The sequence below is a fragment of the Rhododendron vialii genome, chromosome 12a (genome assembly GCF_030253575.1).
Source record: "Rhododendron vialii isolate Sample 1 chromosome 12a, ASM3025357v1".
Taxonomy (NCBI): Eukaryota; Viridiplantae; Streptophyta; class Magnoliopsida; order Ericales; family Ericaceae; genus Rhododendron; species Rhododendron vialii.
The window spans coordinates 16,254,175-16,270,352 of record NC_080568.1 but is presented as its reverse complement, the minus strand read 5'-3'; the positions used below and the strand labels follow the sequence as shown (position 1 = coordinate 16,270,352).

The 16,178-nt window shown below is 38.4% G+C and overlaps 1 long non-coding RNA gene and 1 pseudogene across 1 annotated transcript; one reads left to right on the top strand and one right to left on the bottom strand.

The window, feature by feature from the left end:
- Nucleotides 1–6,503: 6,503 nt before the first annotated feature.
- Nucleotides 6,504–13,862, top strand: LOC131310185 (aspartate--tRNA ligase 2, cytoplasmic-like; annotated as a pseudogene).
- LOC131310190 (uncharacterized) lies at nucleotides 13,454–16,178 on the bottom strand. Its single transcript, XR_009195142.1, has 2 exons — nucleotides 15,404–16,178; nucleotides 13,454–15,247 (listed from the first exon to the last, which is right to left on the bottom strand). It is a non-coding gene; the product is annotated as an uncharacterized LOC131310190 (long non-coding RNA).

Sequence of the window (16,178 nt, the reverse complement as noted above, 5' to 3'; positions counted from 1 at the left end):
GTGTCCGGGCCAGCTTAAGTGCACGTCGACTAATCCTAGGGCACCAATCCCACTGCCCACTTGTGGGTTTCCCAATTAAAGCCAGAGCAATGCTCTATATGGATTGGTCGCAAAGGAGTTTATAGCTCCTAAGAGGTTTCGAACCTGAGACCTTATGAGGGAGCAAACCCCGAAGTCCCATTGACCACTAGGCCAACCCCTTGGGGTTATGTGCCTAAGCTGATCGATAGTTTGGTATTTTTTCCATTTAAATAGGAAGCCTTAGATTTAGGCCCAATGAAGAGTTACATCCTCGTGGTAATGTCCCGTTAGAAGAAAGAGTTTGTACTTTGGAATGGCTTTCTTTTTGGCACAGCTTGACCAAAATGCCCGCTGTATTCTAAATGGATTGTGTTTTTCTGGTAAGGGGCAGATTGTCTTTTTCTCGTGTACTTGTTTCCCGGCATATAGCGTGGCTAGGCGCATTTTGTGGGCTTTTGCTGATTTTCCTAAACCACTATGCCTGATTGCTTTCTCAAGTCTCTTCCTTTTCTGTGCTTTGTGAGAAAATGTACTCTTAGACCATCTTGCGGTGCCGGATCAGACTAAAGTAACCCGTCTTAACCGGATCTTCTCGAAAATCTCTTCGGAACAGCTCCAAACTAGTATGTCCTCCCCCCTCTCTCTCTCATCTACTTTAAATGCTCATAGACAATCCAAATCATGTAAGTATTTTTGCTTAAGATTGACGATGGCTGTAAATTTCAAGTCTTCACTTTCCCTTTCGATTTCTTCTCGAATATAGGTATGGAGCAACATCATGAATTAGAATAGGGTTTGATTTTTATTTGATCTCAAAGGCTAGGGCTTTCTCTTTCCTTGAAATTTCTATGGAGTATTGTGATTATTGAACTTTAAAAATTGGGTTTTTGTTGGGTGTCTCGTTTGATTTTTGTGTCGTGTATATGTTTGGAAATTGATGATCTGTGGTTGGCCATATTAGATGCAGCTAATAGTTTGTTGTACCTGTAGTTTAAAGCAATGAGATTCATTTGATGAATATGATGATAATTACGTTGTCAGTCCCAGAAGCATGACTCCAACTTTGTCGCATCTTTACTATCAAATACTAATTAACCTCGTTGTCACCATTTTTAGTGCAGGGAAATGGATAGGAAATCCTCCCAACTTGAATACAATTCTGGATCCTCTAGGTAGTTGGTAGTCACAAGAGTTCTATATCTAGGTTATGTAATCAATCTTTCTCTTCTCTCACAAATGTAGGCAATTAATATTTCATCTCATTCTAAATTATCTGCGCACAAAGATTTTTAATTGTTGTCTGCGTAGGCAACCATTCTTGGAAAGCTTACCCAAGTGCCCTAAACACGGTCTACACAATCCATTCAAATCACCAAGAGAAGTTTTTTTTTTGCTATTTAGTTTCTAGAAAGTTAGTCACAAGTTTAGAAGTATTGGTATAAAAACATGTAATTTAAGAATGTTTTCTTACTTCTGAAGTTAAAGTTTTGCTATGATAGTCCTGTTGCTTGAGAGATTGTAAGGGGGAAAAACTTAAAATTTTCATGTAGCCGATGTTTGATGCTTGGAGACGTATCTATGTAGGGCAGCTCAAGTGCTTTACGTGCCAAGGTAAAGCAAAGGTAAAGCACTTGATGCATAATTGAAAAACGAAAAATCTTTTCTTATTGGTGAATATCATATTTTTAAACTTAGTCATAGTTAATCACACTTTCAAATCATATTTTCCGAAATATATAAAATTTGGGGCGTGACAACATGGTATCAGAGCTACCGGGTTTGAATACTTGGTAGCCGTGGGATGGGATCGTTCCTCATGTGCGTTGGATAGATGGGAATTAGCTAAATAATATGATTGGTGTGTTACGTGTTGTATGAATTACATGTCTACATGAATCTTATGTGGTTAAGGTGCCCACGTGCTTTTTATGTGCCGTAAGGTGACATCCTTAATGCTTATTGAGATTACGTGAATGATTGAGTTATGTTTGCTGAGCTAAATCATACGCTTAGTAATTTTGAAAGTTTTCACATATGCCTAATAGTTTTGACAAGAAAGAGAGAGAATAAAATTTGCTATCATATGTTGAAATAGTAAGATGTCAGCTTCACGTATAGTTGTATGCAAAATACTTTGTTCATTTTCTGGTTTTATATATGTTTGATTATGAAATTTTGCAAGATAGTATGGTTTAAATGTATCATTTTTATATGAATGCCAAGTTTATCACATTATTGGTTGCATGTGAGTTCAATGTGTAGTATTATACTTGATTGCATGATTTTGAAAAGTCATTATTCTTTGACCTGAAACTTGGCTTTGGAAATTGAAATGGGAAAGGAAAGGAGTCATGCTTATGGTGGGTATGTTTTCTGGAAAAAAGAAAAGAAAAGATTGGATCGGTTACTTATTTTTTCTTAAAAAGGGGTGTAGTTTCTTGGACGAGTAGTTCTTGTTGACTAATTTGATGGTATTAAGCTTGATAAGCCTAAATTGAGATTATATTGGGATCTCATGTATTGCTGTGAAAATCTGATTGGGTGAAAATGGTTTGAAAGGTACTTAGGAGGGACTAAGATTCCCTAGCTTGTTTAACTATTGACATGCTAGCTCTCATGCCTGTGTATTATAATCCTCGTGGTTTGAAAATTTGTGAAGGATTTGATATTGATTATCGTTAGTAACTTCAATATGAACCATTGTGTAGGTATATGGGTATATGAGTTTGTGTAAGGTATAGCTTATAATTTGGTAATGTGTTCAATGCTGTTAGTATTTTCCCCTAGGTACGTAATATTATGGTATGACACAAATGGTGTTGAGAACGATGTTAGTATTTGACTTGGAGAGCGACCAACCGGGGTGCTTCGGGACAAATTTCTAGTGCCGCCCATCACCGTAACAAGATAATTAAGACATGTTTTTAGGTGCAAACCTAATGTGCGGATATCTTTATTTGTAATATCATATTTTCGCTTTGCCTTGTCATTTTTGGTTTCCCTTGACTTTAGGAGAACATGTTTGCATTGACCTATTATCGTGTTAGATTTAGAAGTGAAGTATGCAATGAAATAAAGTATGGAAATTATAATTTGTAAGATTGAGTTGAACCAAGTACTATGGGTGTATATGCATGACGTTGTGTTAAGCTTAGTTATTAAAAGAGGTGTTGATTAGTTGCATTCTTAGTCACATAATTAATTGCTCACAAGAGAGAGGTAGATACAAATGTAGATCGTAGTAGTGGCATGGTAGTGTACATGAGGAAGGAGAATTTGCAACATGTGATTGTTATGAATGATGTATATAATGTGGTGTTTTAAGTGACATGCATTGTAGAACTTGAAATCCTTTAACATGTGGAAATTTGTGGTATTGAACATTGGAGAGTAACATTGTATTCAATGGTTGATTAGATCAGTCTTTTTTTGGGGTAAATGATTAGATCATAGTCTTGTTAGTCTTTTGGAATAGAACAAAACTAGATAGGAGAGGAATGTGATTCCCTTTTGTGAATGCGCTCTATTGTTATGTTCAGTAAAAATCCTTTGATGTTGTGCTTATGTAGATGCTTGAAATTGATGATTAACCTGCTAAAGGAATTTTAATGTGGGAGTGAATGGGGTTTAGATTATTGAACGTGTTTAAAAAAATGTGCCACAAAAATGACTGAGGAAAGATGACAATGCGAGGTTTTTGTAGATAGATGAAAAAGTGGTAGGATCTAATGTGGCCTTCCTTTGAGTAAGGGGTAGCTTTTATTGCATTTTGCTTGCTATTGCATTTTTTCTTTTCCTCTCGTGGTTTATTGCTTTGTTGAGCTAATATTCTTTGTCTCCAACAGGACACCCTCGTTTACATATTTGTAGATGATAATTTGTTTTTCTTTGGGATGAAATTTGAAAAGAAAAATGAGGTGGGGTGTATGTTTGAATTGGTTATTGATCTCCACGGATAACAAATGAAAAAAAAATGGTTGGGATGAGAATGCTTGTTGCCTTGGTATGTAAATTGGATAGTTGTTGTATACTTTTGGACTTTAAATTAGTATTTGATGTTTAAGATAATATTACTGTTTGACAAATAGTCTCCATTGAGTTTAATTTCAGTGGATGATTTTTTTTCCCCCTTTCAATTGTACAATAGCATATTTCACGAGTATGTGCACAAAGCAAGAACTTGATGTGATTAGAGTCATAAAAGTAGAGCCTAGTGTTTGACCTTGTAATGGCGTATTTAAATGATTTTATACACTAAAGTTTATAAACCTAGATCATTAGTCGTTATGTTTGGGGTTGTATTAGGGTGTTTGATATCCTTTGGCTTGAAGCATAATAATCTGGGAAGTTAAAATTTTTCATTCTATTTTGCTGTTGAATAGTGTTGAATGTATTTCTTTTTCTCACTTGGAAACAAACCATTTATAGACATTTATGAATGTTAGAAAAAAATATGTATCTAATTTGTATTTTTTGTTTTAGGTTTGAAGAAACCCCACCCTCCCCCCCCTAAAAAAAAAAAAAACTGTTTGTACCTTTCCCTTAATTGCGTACTTGGCAATGTGTTTGATTTACATTTCTATTAAAGTCATGTGTTGCCTTTTTCATTGGTATTTTACTTTATTAGTTGTATGTGTCTAGCCTGTTGTTGAATTAAAGAATTGAGTTTTAATTAGACAGTGTGGGACCGTGGACTTGAGTTGCTTTAAAAGTGTAATTTGGACTTGATGTGTTATATTTTTCCAGTCTTTTTTTCTAAGAAAAAAAATCATTTGACGAAACCATGTGATTTAATTTGGACGTGTGAATGGTTGAGGTGTAAAATTAGGAAATCACGTTTGCAGCAATGGCCGAGAGCTCTAAATAGTTCGAATGATATAAATTGGGACATGTTATAAAGAGAACCTTTTATTGTTTAGTGATTTAGTGATGAGGGTACTTGAATGATGATGAGGTATAAATGGATTAATTGCTTTTGCAGATACTTGTTGACTTCCTCCTTGTGGATTGATAAATAGGAAGCTCATTTTGTACTTGTTTATTCTTTAATTCAAGATATGTTTCAGTTTATATTCACATGATGAGTTGTTTATGTTTTTGAAATCATGTGTTGTATATTATTAATTAATACGATTATTATGTTTTTTTATTTTTTTGTAATTGTTGATTTGATGACTTGGTATTATTCTTGTTATTGGAATGTTGCGACCACTTGATCCATAGCGTTGGTTAGACCCATTCAGTCTTAGAATCGGTGTGCCCTTGGATTAGTTGTTAGTTTTTGGACTTCACTTGTTAAATTTCGGGGATGAAATTCCTTTTAGAAGGGGAGATTGTAGAGACCCGTGTTTACTTTATTTGTTAAATAGGTTAACATTGTGATTATGTGTGAATTATATATGCTTGACTTATTTTTATGAGCCTTGCAATTTTTTTTATGTATGTGTGCATATACATATGTAAAGGTATTTGATTGATTGAGCCCTAGTTACAAGGTTATTGGTTGAGTGTGTTGAGACTCATCATACGTGCCATGTACAATGAGGTTGTTTGAATTTTTTTTAGAGTAAATTATTTTGATAAGGGTAATTTACAGTTAACCCCCTCCAACTATGACTCATAGGCACATAACCCCGTCTAACTATTTTTTTTGGCACTTAACCTCCTAACTAATGAAAACTTTTATTCGGCTGACTTCCGAAATGGAGAGGCCTCAATTTACCATTTTGCCCCTGATGAAAACACGCATCTGCAGTATATCTTTTCTTAGTCTTCAACTCTTTTCAGTATATATTCATCTCAGTGACATGGCTGGGATCTCCCTCTCCCTAGCCCTCCTCCCCCGGCGAACCTCCCCCCTACAAACCCCCCACCAGGTAATCTCCATATGGTCAGCCCGACCTCCATCATTATTAAACCCCCCATCCATGTTCTGATGTTCGTAAACGTGGGTCCGCCGCTGCGGACGGGATTGGAGGTTGGAGTCCCAGTCCGGATCGAGGCGGGTGGGCCCGATCATTTACATGGTGGCAGCGGAGAAGGGACGGGGGCAATCCGATGATGGCTGTGCAGCGGTGACCGCCTCCATGAATCTGTTGTTGCGGTGGGGGGAACTACCATTTGTTCGGAGCAGGTGCAGACGAATGGGGTGCACCTGTGGCACCAGTATGATACTGTCAACTCCATCTTCTCCGCTAGACCTCGCGAGATATGAAATAGTATCGATTGAATTTTACTAGACTTATCTATTGTGTAGAGAGAGAGAGTGGGTTGTGTGTTTTTCTAGAGAGATAGAGGGGGGTAGGTATGGCAGCGGCGGAGGGTGGGCAGATGAGTGTCCGGCAGGAGTGGCTCTTGATGAGAACTTGGTGCAGGTGGTTCTGAGGGAATTGCAGTTAGTTGGATGAGGGTGGGTTTATTCGCCGGAGTAGGAGGCGTCGTTTATGTGGGGATCGGAGGAGCATTTGGTAGGGTAGAGGAGAGAGAGAGAAACTAGAGGGAAAGGCAATAATATCCACAATTTTGGAATGGGAGGACATGTGACCTGCACATGACATTTATCATCCAGTTCCTAACAGAATACAAACATAAGAAGAGTTTCCATTAGTTAAAAGGGGTTAAGTGCTAAAAAAATTAGTTATAGGGGGTTAAGTGTGTTCGAGGCATAGTTGGAGGGGGTTATCTATAATTTACCCAATCTATAGCTTGACTCGAGTTTGAGCCGAGCTCGAGCCCACCATTTTTCTTGCAAGCTAAGCCCCCGAGCATGCCAAAGTTTGGCTTGGCTCGATCGCAGCCCAACCAGCAACATACAGAAATATCCGGATCAAATCAAAACCCTCTCAATCCCTCTCTCCTCGTCCCAATGTCATCCCACACACAAAACCCTCTCAATCCCAGAGAAGAAGAACAACCAGACGCCGCCTACAACAATGCGAGCTCCATCGGCAAAAAAGCCGCCAAGAAAGAAACCGCCAAGCAGCAAAAACTCCACTCCAGGGCCGCTGCCTCCTCCCTCTCCTCCGCTACCTCTCCTGACGCCCCCGACCCCCTTGTGGCCCACTACGGTGATGTACCCTTGGAGGAGCTCCAGTCTAAGGCCGTCACAGACCGCGAGTGGACCGAGGTGGGTCGCTGACAGAGGAGCTCAAGGACCGGACGGTGCTCGCGTAGGGCCAGGCACTGTTCGCGCCATCAGCAAGAAGATGGCGTTTCTGATTGTTAGAGAGAAGGGGTTCACTGTGCAGTGCGTACGTGGTTAGCCTTGGGATGGTGAAGTTTGCCACGGGTTTGAGTAGGGAGTCGTATGTTGATGTTGAGGGGACTGTTTCTGTGCCCATTAGCCCCATCGAAGGTGCTTCTCAGCAGGTATAAAACAAATAAAATTACGCAGCAATGTTAAGGCTTGGTTCTTCCTAAATGATGGGTTTGGTGTTTGTTCTTTCTGAATTTTTGTTAAATTTACATCAAATTTGAAGTGCTCCTTATTGTCTCAACAAAAAGAGTTTAAAAATACTCTTTCCGTCTCATAAAGTTAATCCCCTGCAATTTTTGAACTTAAAAATAATGTATTTACTAAAATAAAATTTCAATTTATTTTGCACCTTTCAAAAGACCTCATCGAGATCTATTGAACAAGACTGATATTGCACAAAAAATTATTTGAGTAAGTACATTGTCTTTAAGCTTAAAAATTGCACGTAGTTTCGTAAGGGACTAACTTTATGGGACAGAGGGAGAGAAAATTATGACCGAACGCAACAAAGTTGCTAAACATGAAAAAGGATGCTGTCTTTCTTGTTTTAATGTTGTCTTATGATCTTTGTACAATTTGGTTCTCATTTTTGTACTTCTTTATTTCTTCTCGTTGAGGAATGATTGCTTGTAAAACTTTTTTGATAAAAAGCTAAACAAGAAACTATGAGAAGTAAATAATACCTGAGATAGTACCAGACCAACTAATTTAGGAAGAACAAGGCCTTAGGGTTCTGCAATTGTGTTCTACATAGCGTACTGGGAATGGACACCAGATGCCCCACCTATTATTTGTGTAGTGCTATATGCATTGCGTCGATCAGTTTACTTAAAACTCTGGATGGTATGCATATGCAGTATGCTCTCTTCACTTTGCATTTACATTTGTATGAAAACAAAGGTGAAATCTGTGGTTCACATTTTGCAGTCAATTCCACGAGTCATTTTGTAGTACAAGGACTTGTGGCGGGAAAACTTACAGGTTTTCTGCGCAGATATGTTATATACTTTTGTGGGCGCTAGCGAAGAACTATTTTTTTTTTTTGTGTGGTGCTACGTTCTTTTGTGGTTGGAATATTGAATACCCGTTTTACATTGTGTATGGTAGCCTTGCTTGGTAAGAGAAAAGGAATACAATTGTATGTGCAAGTTTATGATTGATCTTAATTCCCCTAGTTTAGAATGCTTTAAGGGATTTTTTTAAACTTGGAAAATGTTCATGATGTTATCCTTTGTTGGCATTTGGTAAACATCCATTTAAATATGCGGCGCAATTTTGGTTTTTATTTCTGTGTACATATGGTGCGTTAAGTTGGGAAATGATATGAAATTTGTGTTAGGATCTTGACGATATATATTTATCGGACACATTTATGGTGCTTCTAAGTAGGTATAAATAAATACGTATATCTTAACTTGAGTTACATTTATATACATGGATTTCTATATATTTGTGCTTTTACACCCTGAGGAATCCTCTATCAAAGCCCCAACTCCCTACCTGTGTTCTTGAGGTAATTACTATTTGGTTGAAGCATGACTCCCAGTGCTGACATATAGAGGAGCTACCTTTTTGACTTTTCTCACTTCACCTAGTTCGTGTTCTTGCAAACTACATTCAGTGGGTTCTTTGATCTATTCAATGCTGTTTGGGAATGATCTCAATTTTATTTTTATTTACACTAGTTTAGAACACTTAGGGATTTTCTTAGCAAATTTGAATTCTGGATGATGTTATCTCTTTTGGCATTAGTTAGATACCCATTGGCTTTTGGCACAATTTTTGGGTTTTTTTTAATCTTTGGTAAAAGTACACAGAGACCCCCTCAACCTTGCCTTTTTTCCATGGAGACCCCCTCAACCTTGCCTTTTTTCCATGGAGACCCCCTAACATTTAAAACCGCCCATACAAACCCCCTCAACTATAACCGTTACCAATTAACACCCTTTTGTCAAAAACACCGTTAAGATGAAGGGGTGTAGACGATTTTTATAGATGAGGGGGTCAGTGTGGACGACTTTTTAGGGGTAGAATCGTCATTTTTCCTCATTCCGTTAACAGAGTTAGCCAATTTTTCATTTCATATAGTTGAGGGGGTCTGTATGAGCAGTTTTAAATGTTAGGGGGTCTTCGTGAAAAAAAGGCATAGTTGAGGGGGTCTCCGTGTACTTTCACCTTAATCTTTTTGTGATGGGTAAAGTCTGGAAAATGACTTGTGATATCTGTTAGGATATTGACATAAGTTGTTAAAACTTAAAAGAACCTATTTTAGCATTGCAGGTGGAAATTCAAGTGAGGAAGGTTTGCTGCGTTAGCAAGGCAGTGCCTACCTTACCTATTAATATCGAGGATGCTGCACTTAGTGAAGTTGAAATTGACAAGACTTTGCAGGTATATCGGTTTTGCATTATCTTTCACACGTAACTTATTGGGTGCTTGTAGTTGATGAATCCTACATATTAAATTGTATCGTAACGATTGTGGATATCATAACGAGCTTTGTGATTGTGATGAATTGTATTCATGTGCTTACTGCCTTCTCAATTGTTTGTCAATTTTGTTTTTCGATGGGTGTAGGCTGGAGAACAACTGTGTCAATCAGGATACCCGTCTAAATTTTTTGGGTTCTTGACCTGCGCACACCTAGTAATCAAGGGATTCATCGCATTCAATGCCAAGTTGAAAACGTAAGTTAGTAAGTTTGCATTATGTGGTTTATATTCTTCACAGTGCATCCATCCCTCTGTCTTCTCATTTTTTTTTTTTTGAAATCTATAGCACGGTTTCTTGGAATGTTTATCAATATTGTTGCTAGCAAAGAAGGGTCTATGAAGCAAGTCATCCTTTTGACAGTGGTTAAGAAATTATTGCCGGTGGCTGGTGGATCTGGTGATAAAAATGTGGCTCCTGCTTTAAAAAAAGAAGAGATGAAAGAAGTCAGGATTTAAAAAAAAAAATCATGTACAATCTGTGAAGGAAAAGATCCAGTACAATCTGTATCAAATGAATGACTTGCTGTTGAAGGGTACTGTTGAGTGTAGTGTGAGTATGAGAGGTGGGAAGAGTACTTGAGGTTGCCCTCTGGGCGTATGGTGGTTACTACAGTGACTCAGGACCATTGGAGGTGCAGGAGGAGAGAGCTTGGGGCAGCCTCAGAGAGAGAGAGGGGGATGGTAGTGGAGAGTAGCTGTGTATTGAATGCTTGTCTTTAATGAGAGTTAACTCCTTATATAGGAGCTCTAGAGCCTTGGAGGAGAAGGCGACTCTCCTCATTAATGCTCACCAGAGTACGGGTTCCTCTTTTAGTGTTATAACCAGTACTGGAGTTCTGCAAGAAGGAACTCCCAGACAGTTGGCTGATACCTGTGTCATGGCCCGGTGGTAGGTATGATCAATGTTCTAAATGGCCGCCTAGGTGCTCGGCGGCAGGTCACCGCCAGCCTACGCCCCTCGGTGGTTCGTTTGGCGGGCTAGAAAGGCTTTGGCGGAGATAGGCGGCCTTTGGCGGCGCTTAGACTTGGCAGCCTGGTAGGCCTCGACGGGCCTTGACGGCAATTTTTCGAACCAGTAAAACGGAGAAGAAGGATTGAAAGAGTAAAAGGATTACCACATTTTCTGCTAATATGCTATCAAAAGGTCAAAAAGCCTGCCTATTCTAGTGAAAAGGCTGCAACAAAGCTATCCTTCATTGCACAACTGCCTATTCAAGTCAAAAGGCTGCAACAAGGCTGCCATTTTTTAATTTTCTTTGAATCACAGCTGTCCTTTATTAAAAGATACACTAATATAGTACAAAATAGTACTTTTTTTTTATCAGGAATATAGCACTCCAGCTGTCCTTTTTCTTTGAGCAATGTGCATGCGTGGCGTGGGGTGCTTTGTGCTACTGTGCAACAGTGCATGTGTGTTGGCTGGAGTATATAAAATATATACATAATATATTAAAAATATTAATTTTAAAAAAAAAAAATGCCAATTGGCTCGGCGGTGCCTAGGTGGGCTAGGTGCTTGGCGACGGGTCACCGCCCGACTAGTGCCAAGCGCCATTTAGAACATTGGGTATGATACAGACCCTTATGCATTTGCTTATTAGGCGGGATACTGCAGAGATCCTCATACGTTGGGATGACGTTGGGCCATTGGCGAACCCCCCTCTCTCTATGTCAGGTCAAGTTGGAGCTCACCTCGGAGGTGACCCTTGACAATCCCTTTACTCTAGCCTCCAATCCACATTCCTTCTTAGGTCCCAAGTAAGGTACATAGGCCTTGCTCCTAGCCTAGGGTGTTGTGCAGAGCCACCGTAAGTACGGAGGTACCTCAAATGCGGAGTTGCCATTAAATGCGTGGGTGTGAGGAAGCCAAGGAGGCAAGGATGGTCCGCCGGTAGCCTTAGTGGGGCAGAGGACCTCCAAGTACCCGTATGTGTATGTACACTGAATACTTTCTTGCGGAGGACCTCCAAGTACCCATATGTACACTGAATACTTTCTTGTGTGCTTACACATAAAGGATCACAATGCAACATGCATCGAACACATGACTAGTTGGAGTGATTTTAGAGATGGAGATTTGTAGATTATTGACTCCCACACAGTCCAAAGAGGCTAGATGAGATATAACAAAATATTTCTTTCCTTACTTTCCAATGACGGTGATAAAACAAACTACAACATTGGTTTTCAGATAATGAACTATTTTTAATTGATATTACTATATTCACCCTTGGGTTGTGACAATTGGCTTTTTGCCACCTTCTTGGACAGAGATGGAATCATGATTTTAACACGGGTGGCGAGCTTATATAACTTGGTGGGTAATGAAATTAATTCTAGTATAGAATGTGCCATCCTTGCTTGTTCGCAACCCTAGTAGCAAGGAGCTCCTAAAGTGGGGTAGCTCCCACCTAAGAAGCTTGACAGGAGCCCGCTCCCATTGAGATGGGAGCACACTCCTTACGAAGATAGGAGTTTTTGTTCGATCCATGTATAATTAGTCTTGTTGATGAACTCATATATAGTCCAAGCATGATCTCTTGAAAAGAACTCATACACTTATGGTGGACTTGACCATATTTTTGCTCCCTAAAATGATTGTAATGTTAAAGTGCATATCTATGCTATATTATGTTCATGATATAGGTACACGTTCCTTTCACCCTCCTAACCTTGGGAGCTTCTATATTCCCCTGCTCCTTCTCCCGCTCCGTGCAACTATGGTTGGAACTGCTTACGTAATTTTCTTTATCTCCCATTTTGGCAATATTAAGTTGACATCCTAGAACGTAGAACAAAGGGCAAGAGAAGATTAATCACTCTTCTTGGATCATCATTATTCATTACTGCAAGATTTCCACTTTTCTCTGTTCGGCATCCCCATGAATGATCACCACAGTAGCCACCACAACCTGCGCTTAACCCCATTTTCACCTTCTTTACCTTTGGTGTATTTGTAGTTGCTTTCAACTGTTGTATATTCAAAGGGAGAAGAAAAGGAGAACTTAAGATCACAAAATGACTTATTGACATTCAAAAATGGCTGTGGATCTTTGGCCATCAGATTCTTTATCTTCAAGGTTATCATGTAGGCATTACCAATCGTTTATATAGGCTTGACTATACCATTTAACTCACTGCAGTAGTGGACCATTCATGGGTTTTCTAGATCCTCTGTTTATTTGTTGGCAATGATTGTGTATGCACTCTTTTTGTTCGATTTGTACTAGCCTTCTTTCAAAGCAAGGTTGATTTTTGATATAATTATTGCCTTCTCATTTGTAATTGCTCGGTGTTCTTTTTGTGGTTGCTATCAATTTCAAACAGTAGTTTAGTGTAGGCTATTTTGGCAATAGTTTTTCATCTTTATTATTGTTCATGCACTCTGTATGACACGTATGTTTTGTTACAGCTGTACATACCAATTTTCCTTTTTCTTTCATTTTTGTTTTACACTTAGACTTGAGCACATGGCGTGACTAGTAGACTGGTTTTTAATTCAGTTTAAGTTGTTCTACAGATGTTCGGGCAGTTCTTGCTATCTGAAGGCTTTGTGGGGATTCATACCCCAAAGTTGATAGCAGGCTCTAGTGAGGGTGGCTCAGCTATTTTCAGGCTGGACTACAAAGGGCAACCTGCATGTCTAGCTCAGTCACCTCAGCTTCATAATCAAATGGCCATTTGTGGTGATTTTGGCTGTGTTTTTGAGGTAGGTCCTGTTTTCAGAGCAGAGGATTCCTTTACCCACAGACACTTGTGCGAGTTTACAGGTCTTGATGTTGAGATGGAGATCAAGGAGCACTATTCTGAGGTAATTGAGTTGGTGGCTTATGAGTGTAAGGATCCCCAATTAACAAAGGTTATAACCTGTGTGATGTTAAGATGCCTAGCTTTTTCATGCAGGTTATGGACAGTGTGGACCGCTTGTTTGTTGAATTGTTTGACAGTTTGAATGAAAGATGCCAGAAAGAGCTTGAAGCCATTGGAAAACAATATCCATTTGAGCCTTTAAATTTCTGTGAACCATTATCAATGTGATGTAGATTCTGATGTTATTATATGAAAGTTAATATAAACGATTTTAATATTCCTATCAAGTGGGTATACTCCTATTTTGCACAAATAACTTCTATATGGGAGTTGTATCCTTATTGCATGCTGATTCTCCTCCCATAATCACGGATGCATATTTCATAAGCATCGACTGTGTATGAATTAATTTTTTGATTATTGAAATATCGGATCCCTTTTGGTTAGTCTTGGTCATGTATTTGAACTTTATGAAATTAAGATTGTGGCACTTCTTGCACAGTAGTTGAGTAAATTGTTAGGAAATAGGGATTCAGATAATGTTAATGTCTAATACTTTACTTTTTAGAGAGAGGAAGATTTATTATGATGAAAATTGTATCAATATTTTTAATTGTTTTTAATACATTTATTGTGGCATACATGTGTTCATAAAATTGGATTTCAACAAGTAACCGTGTAAACTTGTGTACAACACTTTTGCACACGAAGAGCACAAAACGGTTCTCACCATACTTGCATTATACGTACTGCAATGGTAAAATATTGTAATGATACTTCGTAGTCTAACGTATTTTGGCTATACCCATATCCTAGTTTTTCAGAGTTTCTGTTACAGCTGTATCCGTGTTGTATCGTATTTGTATCTTGTAAATCCATTCTTCATAGCTATACACTTGTTTGTGCTGACTATTGCGATTGATTGGCTGTACAGTACTCGAGAAAGACCTTATGGCTTACTTTTCAAGAGGGGGTCCAATTGCTAAAGGTATGAGTACTCGTCCTTCTTCTCCATATAATTAATATCACGTTAAAGGAATTACAATGTGCATGTGTTGAATGTTTACTGCATATGAAAACCTGCGTGGCAGGTTGTAGGTCATTTTCTCCTTTCTGCAGGGAATGTTCTCCATTTTTATATAGAAAATGTATAGTACATATTATCTGTATTTAGAAAGTGAATTAAATCTCACATGTTGGATGAACAAAAATACACCTCTATAAAAGTCGTGCATTTTCTTGAAAATGCTGGGCTAGTAACAAAAATGCCCGCAAACTTGTCTGGACAACAGAAGGAAAATGAAAAATATAAAGACGAAAAATCTACAGAAACCACTATGACCGAAAGATCTGTTGTGCGACTAGCTAAATTGATTGAGTTTGTACTGGTTGAAGTTTAGTTAGAGAATGCAACTTAGAAGGAAGTGTGATGCCCATTTTTGGGGTAGTCTATACAGTACACCAGCCAAATTAGTTCAAGTGCCCATGTTTATTTATTTGGCTGGAGAGAATGCTTGAGTTTTGAGGTGTGGATATTGCGACTTATTTTTTTGAGTACCGGATTGGAGAGCAATATATGATTTGTTATGTTGTGCTTTTTTCCCTACTTGTTTATAGGTGGACTTGTTGTCCTTGATCTGTTTTACTTCCTTTCTTGTTTTACGTATTTCTTTTGTTTCTCATCCAACAACAACAATAACATAACCCATGAAGTCCCCAATCATTGGGGGTATGGGCGGTAGAGGATTGGAGACAGACCTAACCTTTGGCAATATGCACAAAGTGGCTGCTCTCAGAATACCTCTGAAACAATGGCCCCCTATACCTGTTTTGCTCATCCAAACATAAAAATAATAAAAAATAATATAACCTAATGAGACGCAGATTCCTTGGCTCTCTTCTCACTGGTATGTAAGTTGATGGCCTGCTTTGAATATGAATAAAAAAAAAAAAAAACTTAGATGGTTGGGGTTGTCTAGGATTCTATCTGGATTCCCAGTTTTGAATATGAAGGATATTTCCTTTAGAGGTAGGCATGGATACCGGATATGGACTGGCAAGGCAAGGTAAACAACATGCCTGGACCTGAAAATTACTATGGAACACAAGAATCTTGTTTGAATCTATTTGCTCTTTAGTTGACAAATTTAGTTTTCACGGAGAGTGCAAGTTATTTTGCATGAACTTATTAAACTTGGTCCAAATCTATGCTTTATTGTCACTATATTTTTGTTCTTAAGAAAATTGGCTCCACATTTGGAAACCAATGTTGTGCTCTGTTTTGTCTTCCTATTGTTCTCTAGAATCTTTTGGGGAAGGTTTCATGTCACTAGTCAAGGTGACATGGAGTGGAATATGCTAAAGTAGTTGCTTCTAACTCTTGGTCTTTACTTTCCAACCTTGAAGTACTACAACAAGAGAAGATATTCTAGTAACTCCAGATAGCAAAAATGCAACATCAAGCTGAAACAAATTTCTTAATCAAGATATATCTAAATAGCTTTCTTTGTTTTGAAATTTCTTTGATGCTCGCTGCAGTCCTTAAATAAATTCATCCTTGCTGCATTCAGCATTTTGGAGCTGCAATTCTTGAATTATAT